At 37.2% G+C, this 10,822-nt stretch overlaps 1 pseudogene; it reads left to right on the top strand.

Annotated features, from left to right (window-relative positions):
- Window positions 1-4,016: 4,016 nt before the first annotated feature.
- Window positions 4,017-10,822, top strand: part of LOC120226912 — a 29,201-nt pseudogene continuing 22,395 nt past the window's right edge.

The following is a 10,822-nucleotide window of genomic DNA, read 5'->3' as shown; positions in this document are numbered from 1 at the left end:
ATTCTTTTTTTAAAATTTATTTTTATTAGAAAAATTTTTATAACTTATTTATTTTTGAGACAGAGAGAGACAGAGCACAAGTGGGGGAGGGGCAGAGAGAGAGGTATACACAGAATCTGAAATAGGCTCCAGGCTCTGAGCTGTCACCACAGAACCCGACGCAGGGCTCAAACCCCACCAACCGTAAGATCATGAACTGTGTCAAAGTTGGATGCTTAACGAACTGAGCCATCCAGGTGCCTTAAGTGCTAATTATTCTAACCAACAATATCACAAGATCAAAATAAACATGGAAGAGAGAAGAAAAACTATAGTTGAATTAATTTTTAAAAAATGAAGAAACACATCAGAGACTTTTTGGATGGCTACAATGCATCTTTCCTTCCTGTGGTGTGACCTCCTCCCTAGGAGGCATTGCATTTAGAATAATAATGCTTATGGCTCTAATATTATTTTTGTATGTCATTTGTAGGAGCTATCACATATGCCAGAAAAATAAGACATCCAAGAAAATTTTGCTAGCCCAGATGTTCCAAATACTCCCCCATTATTTCAGACTTCTGGATTGAGCTCTGAACATGGCCTGACAACCTTACCACTGTCATCACCCCCTTTCAGCAGGAAGCATTTAAGATGGGTTGTGGTCCCATTTCCTAATGGCAGCTAGAAGTCACGTGTTCAAAGGGAGAAATACGATAGGCAAAGATAGGATTGAGTAGGTTGAGAGCGAAAGGTTAGAACCTGAGGTCTCTGGATGGAAAAGAAAACACATTTTGGAACAATGCTGAAGTGGCTGACCACAGCAAATCCCCTCGGGCATAAGGTTCCTGTTAAGAATATAACAGACAGTGGAGGTCAAGGAGGTTGTTTCCTGCTTTCTCCTCTAGGGTGTTGATAGTTTCCTGTCTCACGTTCAGGTCCTTTATCCATTTGGAGTTTATTTTTGTGTATGGTGTGAGAAAATGATCTAGTTTCATTCTTCTGCATGTTGCTGTCCAGTTCTCCCAACACCATCTGTTTAAAAAGGCTGTCTTTTTTCCATTGGATACTCTTTCCTGCTTTGTTAAAGATTACTTGGCTGTATACCTTTGGGTCCAGCTCTGAGTTCTCAATTCTATTCCATTGGTCTATGTGTCTATTTTTGTGCCAATACCATACTGTCTTGATGATGACAGCTTTGTAGTAGAGGCTAAAGTCTGGGATGGTGATAGCTCCCATTTTGGTTTTCTTCTTCAATATTACTTTGGCTATTCCTGGTCTTTTGTGGTTTCATACAAATTTTAGGACAGTTTGTTCTAGTTTTGAGAAGTATGCTGGTGCAATTTTGATTGGAATTGCATTGAATGTGTAGATTGCTTTGGGTAGTAATGACATTTTAACTATATTTATTCTTCCTATCCATGAGCATGGAATGTTTTTCCATTTCTTTGTGTCTTCTTCAATTTCCTTAATAAGTTTTCTATAGTTTTCAACATACAGATCTCTTGTACCGGAGCAACTTCTTATTTGACACGTCCCCAAAAGCAAGAGAATCAAGAGCAAAAATAAACTATTGGGACTTCATCAAGATTAAAAGCTTCTGCACGACAAAGGAAACAATCCACAAAACTAATAGGCAACCAACGGAATGGGAAAAGATAGTTGCAAATGACATATCAGATAAACGGTTAATATCCAAAATCTATAAGGAACTCACCAAACTCCACACCTGAAAAAAAAAACAACCCAGTAAAGAAATGGGCAGAAGATATGAACAGATACTTCTCCAAAGAGGACATCCAGATGGCCAACAGACACACGAAACGATGCTCAGCATCCCTCCTCATCAGGGAAATACAAATAAAAACCACACTGAGATACCACCTCACGCCACTCAGAGTGGCTAAAATGAGCAAATCAGAAGACTCTAGATGCTGGCGAGGATGTGGAGAAACGGGCACCCTCCTACACTGTTGGTGGGAATGTAAGCTGGTGCAGCCCTCTGGAAAACAGTGTGGAATTTCCTCAAAAAATTAAAACTAGAACTCCCCTATGACCCAGCAATAGCACTGCTAGGAATTTACCCAAGGGATACAGGAGTGCTGATGCTTAGGAGCACATGTACCCCAATGTTCATAGCAGCACTCTCAACAATAGCCAAAACATGGAAAGAGCCTACGTGTCCATCAACGGACGAATGGATCAAGAAGATGTGGTTTATCTATACCATGGAATACTACATGGCAATGAGAAAGAATGCAATCTGGCCATGTGTAGCAACATGGATGGACCTTGAGGGTGTTATGCTTAGCGAAATAAGTCAGGCAGAGAAGGAGAAATATCATATGTTTGCACGTATAGTATAGGAGGATTAGGAGGTACTTAACGGAGGACCATGGGGGAGAAGAAGGGGGGAAATAGTGGGGGAGAGGGAGAGAGGCAAACCATGAAAGACTCTTGAATGCTGAGAACAAACTGAGGACTCATGGGTGTGTGTGTGGGGAGGGGGGAGATGGACATGGATGAGGGCAGTTGTGGGGATGAGCACTGGGTGTTATATGGAAACCAACTTGACAATAAACTATTTGTCAAAAAAAAAAAAAGAATATAACAGACACCACCTAATCCTCCTCAGATTTCCTTCAGTAATTTGACAAAAGACCTAAACTAAAAATAAGCAATAGACCATTAACAGGTATGACCCACAAGGAATTATATGGCCATAGTCCACCCCTCATACAATGGAATTGAACCAATCAGGAATGGACAATCCAGTACCTAGATCTATCAAGCCAATAAGGGTAGGGCCTGAGAAGGAACAAGGGGAAGAGAGAGGGGGAGGGCTGACCAGGACCTTATAAAACAAACATCTGTGTCTTATACCCCAAATAAACTATTATTATTGGAAGATAAACCTGACTGTGAGGAGGAGAGCCAACACTTGTTGAACATGTTTGAGTGAGGCCTTAAAAATAAAGAAAATATAAATGAAAATGGAATCAACTTAGAAAAGAAGAGGAGGGATTGTGAGAAGAGAGATGATTCATTTTCATACACACCAAATAAAAGCTGTGTTGTCTTATTAACAATAGGTTTACAACCTGTTGGAAATACATACAACCCACCATCCCCACAATGGAGTTCTAAACCCTTAGACACTTCATTTCCTGGTTCGTCTTCCCCTCTTCATTTTGTGGGCTTATTTTCATGGGCTTTGCAATGGGCATGCACCAAAGAACAAAGGGAGGAGGGACTGAAAGTCTCTGTCACCTTAGGGAATGTACATTTGTTTCAGTCAGACTACCTTTTGCCTTATATGTGTATCGGCAGCTTCCAGGTAAGGCTGTAGCCTCTGTAGAACTCAGCCATTGAGGAACCAGGGGAGGGACTTGCATGCTAGGAGATAAGTTGTATGCTGTAACCGCCATGTATGCCCATCCATCAGACACTGCTCTTGCAAGAACTTTGATTAAAGCCTCATTTCACTGTGTTCTGAGTCTCTGTGTCCCTCTATTGATTGGGTCAATGGGCTTATTTCTAACAGGTACATCTGATCTATTGTGTAGTTTAAGTCCAATGTTTCCTTACTGATTTTCTGTATGAATGATCTATCCATTGTTGAGAGACGTATGTTAAAGTACCCAACTAGAGTTGCATCAGCATTATGGCAGCATAATTTGTTCTTCTTTTCTTTCCCCACTTTTTAAATAATTAGACATCTATAACCGAACAAAAGTACACCTTATAACCAGGGACCCACGAAGATTCTCTCCCACCTGTGCATTCAAAAATAAACAAATAAGACTTCTGTAATGGCTATGGATCCAAGGAAGTTGTAAACTAGCTCCACCCCCCAATTACTGTGGTCAGGAGGAAAATGTGGAGAGTGTCACGTTTGGGTAGATACCTATGCATGAGAAAATTATTAGAATCCAGCCTGCCTGAGGGAGATTCCAGCAGACCTTTGGAGTGACATAGGGAAGAGTTTGGATCCAGGCTAGAGGGAGGGACTCATCAGAGCCACCCCCTTCCCCAGGATGACACTGCAGGGATCTGAGCGGTTTGGAGGCAGCAGCAGCAGTGACCTTCCTATAGAGGAGGTGGAAAGTGGCAACCTCTCCCATGGAGGAGTAGAAAACAAAAGCACTGAGTGACTGTCTGGCTATCTCAGTGCAATTGTAGCCAGAGAAGCCTATTTCTCTCCAGTGACACCCTGATTTCTGAGGAAGGACCTCCATCAGTAGAGAGAAGGAGAAGAGAGGGACTTAAGCAAATATGAATATCAGAGGGCCTTAAAAGAATGCTCCCTGCTGTTTGCCTTAGGACCTCAGCAGGAAATTGCCCAGAAGCCTCTGGCATTACCTCAATCAAAGACTGCTCCACCAGGCCCCTGGGTAACCTCAAACCCTGAGTGCTAAATCCTCACACCTACCCCCATCCTGTGGCCAGCTCTTTGTGCGTGCTTCCTAGTGTGGCAGTGAGAGCAAGTCAGGTAATTTGAGTGCTCCCATAAAAACGGTCCAGATCTGTGGGTAAGGGAGAAAACACTGGAGCTACAGTGCCAACTTTTGTTTAAAAAAAAAAAAAAAGAGTTTTGTTGCAGGCAGCTTGGCAAATTACAAGAGAAAACATGAAGGTTAAGAATTCTGCCACAAGAGGGAACAAGAGTAAAACAGATCCATCCCTTATAAATCTGGTCTCACTAGAGAAAAAACACCAATAAACGATACACCATCTGAAGATAACCAGTATAACCAGTAAAGGTACTTTAAATGAGAAAGTAGCAACTCAGAAATACAAGGAACTTAAAAAATCAAGGAAATATGGTATTGTAAAATATCCTATCAAAAATTCTCCAGCAACTGAACCCGAAGACACAGAATAATGCAATCTACTGATAAAGAATTCAAAATAGCTAGCTGTATTATAGAAACTCAAGAAGCTATACCCCAGAAAGAGATCAATGAAATTAAGAAAAAAATACACAAGCCAAATCTCTTCTAATCTCTTATAAAATCTCTTATAAAACAGACTGAAGCCATAAAAAAGAACCAAACAAAAATTCAGGAACTGGAGAATTCAATGAATGAGATGAAGAATGCAACAGAAAGCATCTGTAGTAGAGCAGATGAAAGATACAAGAAATGACTAGCAGAAGAGGAATTGTGCAACAACACATTTACAATGAAACAAAGAGAAAATAATAAAGAGCAAAGAAAACCTACATGATCAATGGGATTCAATCAGAAGGGCAAACGTTTATATAATCAGGATTCCAGAAAGAGTTGAGAGGGAGAAGGGGGCAGAAATTTTAGTTAAAGAAACAGTAGCTAAAAACTTCCCAAGCTCGGGGAAAGACTTTGGCATCTATGTTCAAGAAGCTAACAGATGACTCTATCATCTCAGTACCAAAAGACCTTCTCCAAGACACATTATAATGAAACCACCCAAAATCAAAGGTAAAAAAAAATAACACAGAAGGCAGCTAGGGAGGAAAAAAAGACTATAACCTACAAAGGAACCCCCATTTGGCCATCAACACATTTCTCAGCAGAAACTACATAGACCGAGAGAGTAAAATGATAGATTTGAAATGCTGAACAATAAAAATTGCTAGCTAAGAATACTCTATCCAGAAAAATTATCCTTCAGACAGGAAGGAGAAATAAAGACTTTCACAGACAAATAAAAGCTGAGGAGATACATCACCACTAGATTTGCCTTGGAAGAAATGCTGAAAGGAATTTTTCAAACTGAAATAAAAAGGCACTAATCAGAAACATGAAAACATATGAAAGTATATAACATACTGATAAAATGAAAAATATACAGCCAGATTTAGAAGACTCCAATTCTATCTCCGATTCCATAATAGGATAGTATGTTAATTAATTATAGTATGAAAGTTAAAGGAAAAGAGAACCAAACATAATTATAGCTACTAGGATTTGTTAACAAATACACAGCATAAAAAGAGGATTTGCCTATTTATCTCTTTTTATGACATCACAAATATAAAGGGGGAAGAGTAAAAGGGGAAAGCTTTAAAAAATGAATGTAGATAAGGTGATGTCAGCACAAAATGGACTGTTTTAGCTATAAGATGTTTTATGTAAGCCTCAGGAAACCACAAAGCAAAAATCTAAAATGAATTTACAAAATACAAAAAAAAAAAGGGGAAACAGAGTAAACAGATGTGGAAAACCATAAATTTACAAAGATAGGCAGAAAGAAGGGGAAAAATTAAAAATGGAAATATAAAACAACCAGGAACCAATCAATAAGAGGGCAGTAATAAGTCCTTACATATCAGTAATCACTGTAAATGTAAATGAATTGAATTCACCAATCAAAAGGCACAAAGTGGCTGGATGTATTAAAACAACAACACAACAATCCCTAACTATATTCTGCCTACAAGAGGTTCATTTCAGCTTTAAAGAAAAAATATAGGCTTAAAGTGAAGGGATGAAAAAAGATACTCCACACAAGTGGAAACCAAAAGAACATGGAGATAAGCATACTTATATCAGACAAAATAGGCTGTAATCCAGAAATGGTAACAAGAGACAAAGGTTATTATATAATCATTAAGTGGTCTATATGTCAAAAAGATATAACAATCATAAATATATGCATCCAGCTTTGGAACACCCAAATATATTAAGCAAATAATAATAGATCTGAAAGGAGAAATACACAATGATATAATAACTGGAGACTTCAATACCTCACTTTCAGCAATGGATAGATCATCCAGAAGAGGAAATCAAAAAAAACGCTGTACTTAAAACATGCTGTAGACCAAATCGATGTGACAGACATATATAGACTATTCCATCCAAGAGCATCAGAATACACATTCTACTCAAGCATACTGGAACATTCTCCAGGACAGATCATATGATAGGAGACAAAGCAAATCTTAGCAAGTTTATAAAAATTGAAATTATATCAACTATCTTTTCTGATCACAATGGCATGAAACTAGAAATCTACAAGAGGAAAGCTGAAAAATCTACAAGTATGTGGAATCTAAATAACAGACTTGTGAACAATCAATGAGTCAAACAAAAAATCAAAAAGGAAATAAAATATATCTCGAAACAAATGAAAATGGAAAACCAACATAACAAAACCTATTGGATGCTATAAAAGCAGTTCTGAGAGGGAAGATTATAGATATAAAGGCATATATTGAGAAATTAGAAAGATCTCATATAAAGAACCTAATGTTCCACCTCAAGGAACAATAAAGGGAAGAACAAATTAAGCCCAAAGTTCACAGAAGGAAGGCAAGAATAAAGATTATAGTGAAAATAGAGATCAGAAAAGCAATAGAAAGGTTTAAAAAAACTAAACTGTTTTTTAAAAGATGAACACAATTGACAAACCTTTAGCTAGACTAAGAAAGAGAGAAAATTCAAATAAATAAAATTAGAAATGAAAGAGGTCACATTACAACTGATAAAACAGAAATACACAGTATACTAAGAGACTGCTACCTATAGTTACATGCCAACAATCAGATTACCTAGAAGAAATGGATACATTTTTACCAATACATAACATACCAAGACTGATTCAGTAAGAAATAGAAAATCAGAATAGGGCAATGGTGAATAAAAATATTGAATCAGTAATCAAAACTTTCCAAAAGAGAAAACCCGAGGATGAGATGTCTTTACTGGAAAATTCTACCAAATATTTAAAGAAAAATTAATGCCAATCATTCTCAAACTCTTCAAAAAATTTGAAGAGGAGCGAATACTTCCAAACTTATTCTACAAGGCCAACATTACTCTAATATCAAAGCCAGATAAGGACACCATAAGAGATTAAAAAAAAAACCTATAGGTCAACATCCCTGATGAATATATATTCAAAAATTCCCAAGGAAGTATTAGCAAACCAAATTCAAGAACGTACTAAAAGGATTATACACTATGGCAAAGTAGGATTTATCCTGGGGATGGAAGAATGTTTTGATATACATATATCAATAAATGTAATACACTAAATTAAAAGAAAAAGATAAATCACATAATCATCTCAATAGAGGAAAAAAATCATTTGAAAAAAATACATCCTTTCATGATAAAAATTCACAACATATTGGGTATAAAAAGAATATACGTTTAACATAATAAACACCATATATAACAAACCCACAACTAACATTGTACTCAATGGTAATCAAGACAAGAATGCCCACTCCCACCAATCTTATTCAATATAGTACTGAAAGTCCTAGTTAAAGCAATTAGGAAGACAGAAACAAAAGACATCTGAATCAGAAAGGAATAAGTAAATTTTTCATTATTTGCAAACGATAAGATTTTGTATGTAAAAATTCAAAAGACACAACCAAAGACTATTGGAATTAATCAATAAATTCAATAAGTTGCAGGATATAAAATCAACACACATAAATCAGTTGTATTTCTATACACTAATAATGAAACATCTGAAAAAGCAAAGAAATTATCCCATTCACTACAGCATCAAAGACAATAAGATACTTAGGAATAAATTTAAACAAGGACATGTAAGATCTGTACAACGAAAACTATTAGACTTTGTTGAAAGAAATCAAAGACACAAACAAATGGAAAGACATCCTGTGGGGAGGGAGGCAAGATGGCGGAGGTAGGGAGCTCTGTACATTTCACTCACCCCCATATCTCAAACGGAGAAGGCCTAAAGCCATAGGAACCCTTACAGAATTCAGGAGTTTGAGAGGAAAAAGAGAAAGAGTCGGCTGAGAAAACCTTATAGCAGCTACCTCAAGAAACAAGCCAAAGTACACATGGTGGAGAGTCCCAAATACCACTACAAGTAGGGAAATAAAATAATCAAGGTCTCAACAAGAGAAACCAAGAGACACAATTCAAAGAACACTTCCTGAATGGACAGGCCATGGACAGTCAAAGAGCCTCCTTTGGTACAGCAGCACTCGCAGGTGCAGAGTGCATAACAAGCTTTTAAAACTAACAAGAGATAGAAAGCTAACCAAAATGACAAAACAGAAAAACACTCCTCCAAAGAAATTCCAGGAAGAAATGGCACCTAAAGAACTGCTCAAAACAGATATAAGCAGCATAACTGAACAGGAATTTTGAATAATAGTCATAAAATTAATCACTGGGCTTGAAAAAGGCATGGAGAACATCAGAGAAACTATGGCTACAAACACTATGGAGCTTAAAAATAATTGTGATGAATTTTAAAATGCTATAAATGAGATGCAAAAAAAAAATGGAGGCATCCAATGCACTGATTGAAGAAGCAGAGAGGAGAAGACATGAATTAGAAGACACAATTATAGAAAAAGAGGAAACTGAGAAAGAGAGAGATAAACTGATCCAGGAACATGAAAGGAGAGTTCAAGAGCTCAGCGATACAATCAAACAGAACAATATCTGTATCATAGGAATTACAGAAGAGGAAGGGAGAGGGAAAAGCGCTGAAGGAGACCTTGAACAAATTATAGCAGAGAACTTTCCCAATGTGGGGAAGGAAACAGACATTGAAATCCAAGAGGCACAGAGAACTCCCCTCAGATGTAACTTGAATCAGTCTTCTGCATGATAGATCATAGTGAAACTGGCAAAATATAAGGACAAAGAGAGAGTTCTGAAAGCAGATAGGGAGAAAAGGTCCCTAACATACAAAGGGAAACCTATCAGAGTGGTGACAGACCTATCTACTGAACCTTGGCAGGCCAGAAAGGAATGACAGGAAATCTTCAATGTGATGAACAGAAAAAATATGCAACAAGAATCCTGTATCCAGCAAGTCTGTCAGAATAGGAGAGATAAAGGTTTTCCCAAATAAACAAAAATTGAAAGAATTCATCACTACTAAACCAGCCCTACAAAAAATCCTGAGGGGTACGCTATGAGGGAAATGTTGCATGGAACACAAGGTACCAGAGACACCACCACAAGCATGAATCCTACAAAGGACACAATGACTCTAAACCCATATTTTTCAAAAATAACACTGAATGTTAAAGGACTTAATGCTCCAATCAAAAGACAAAGGGTAGCAGAATGGATTAAAAAAAAAAAACAAACAAAATCCATCCATTTGGTGTCTACAAGAAAACATTTTAGACCCAAGAACACCTTCAGATTGAAAATAAGGGGATGGAGAAAGATGTCAGCTACGGGAAAACAAAAGAAAGCTGGAGTAGTTATACTTATATCCGACAAACTAGACTTTAAATAAAGGCAGTAACAAGTGATTTAGAAGGGCATTATATAAGAATTACAGGTTTTATCCATCAGGAAGAGCTAACAATTATAAACGTCTAAGCACCGAGTGTGGGAGCACCTAAATACATAAAACAATTAATCACAAACAGAAGCAATTTTATGGGTAAGAATGTGCTAATAACAGGGGACTTTAATACTCTACTTACAGCAATGGATATTTCAACTAGACAGAAAATCACTAAAGAAACAATGGACTTGAAAGACACATCGGGCCAGATTGATTTGACAGATATATTTAGAACTCTACATCCTGAGGCCATGGAATTCACTTTCTTCTCAAGTGCACATGGCACATTCTCAAAGATAGATCACATACTGGGACATAAAGCAGCCCTCCATAAATATAAAAGAATTGAGATAATATCATACACACTTTCATATCACAGTGCTATGAAACTTGAAATCAATCACAGGAAGAAGTCTGGAAAACCACCAAAAACATGGAGGATAAAGAACACCTTACTAAAGAATGAATGTGCCAATCAGGCAATTAAGGAAGGAATTACAAAATATATGGAAACAAATGAAAATGAGAATACAACAATTCAAACTCTATAGGATGC

Source organism: Hyaena hyaena, unplaced genomic scaffold, assembly GCF_003009895.1.
Source record: "Hyaena hyaena isolate Hyena2069 unplaced genomic scaffold, ASM300989v1 scaffold_1897, whole genome shotgun sequence".
In the NCBI taxonomy this organism is placed as follows: Eukaryota; Metazoa; Chordata; class Mammalia; order Carnivora; family Hyaenidae; genus Hyaena; species Hyaena hyaena.
Note: the sequence above shows the minus strand (reverse complement) of the source record. Positions and strands in the feature narration are given on the sequence as shown.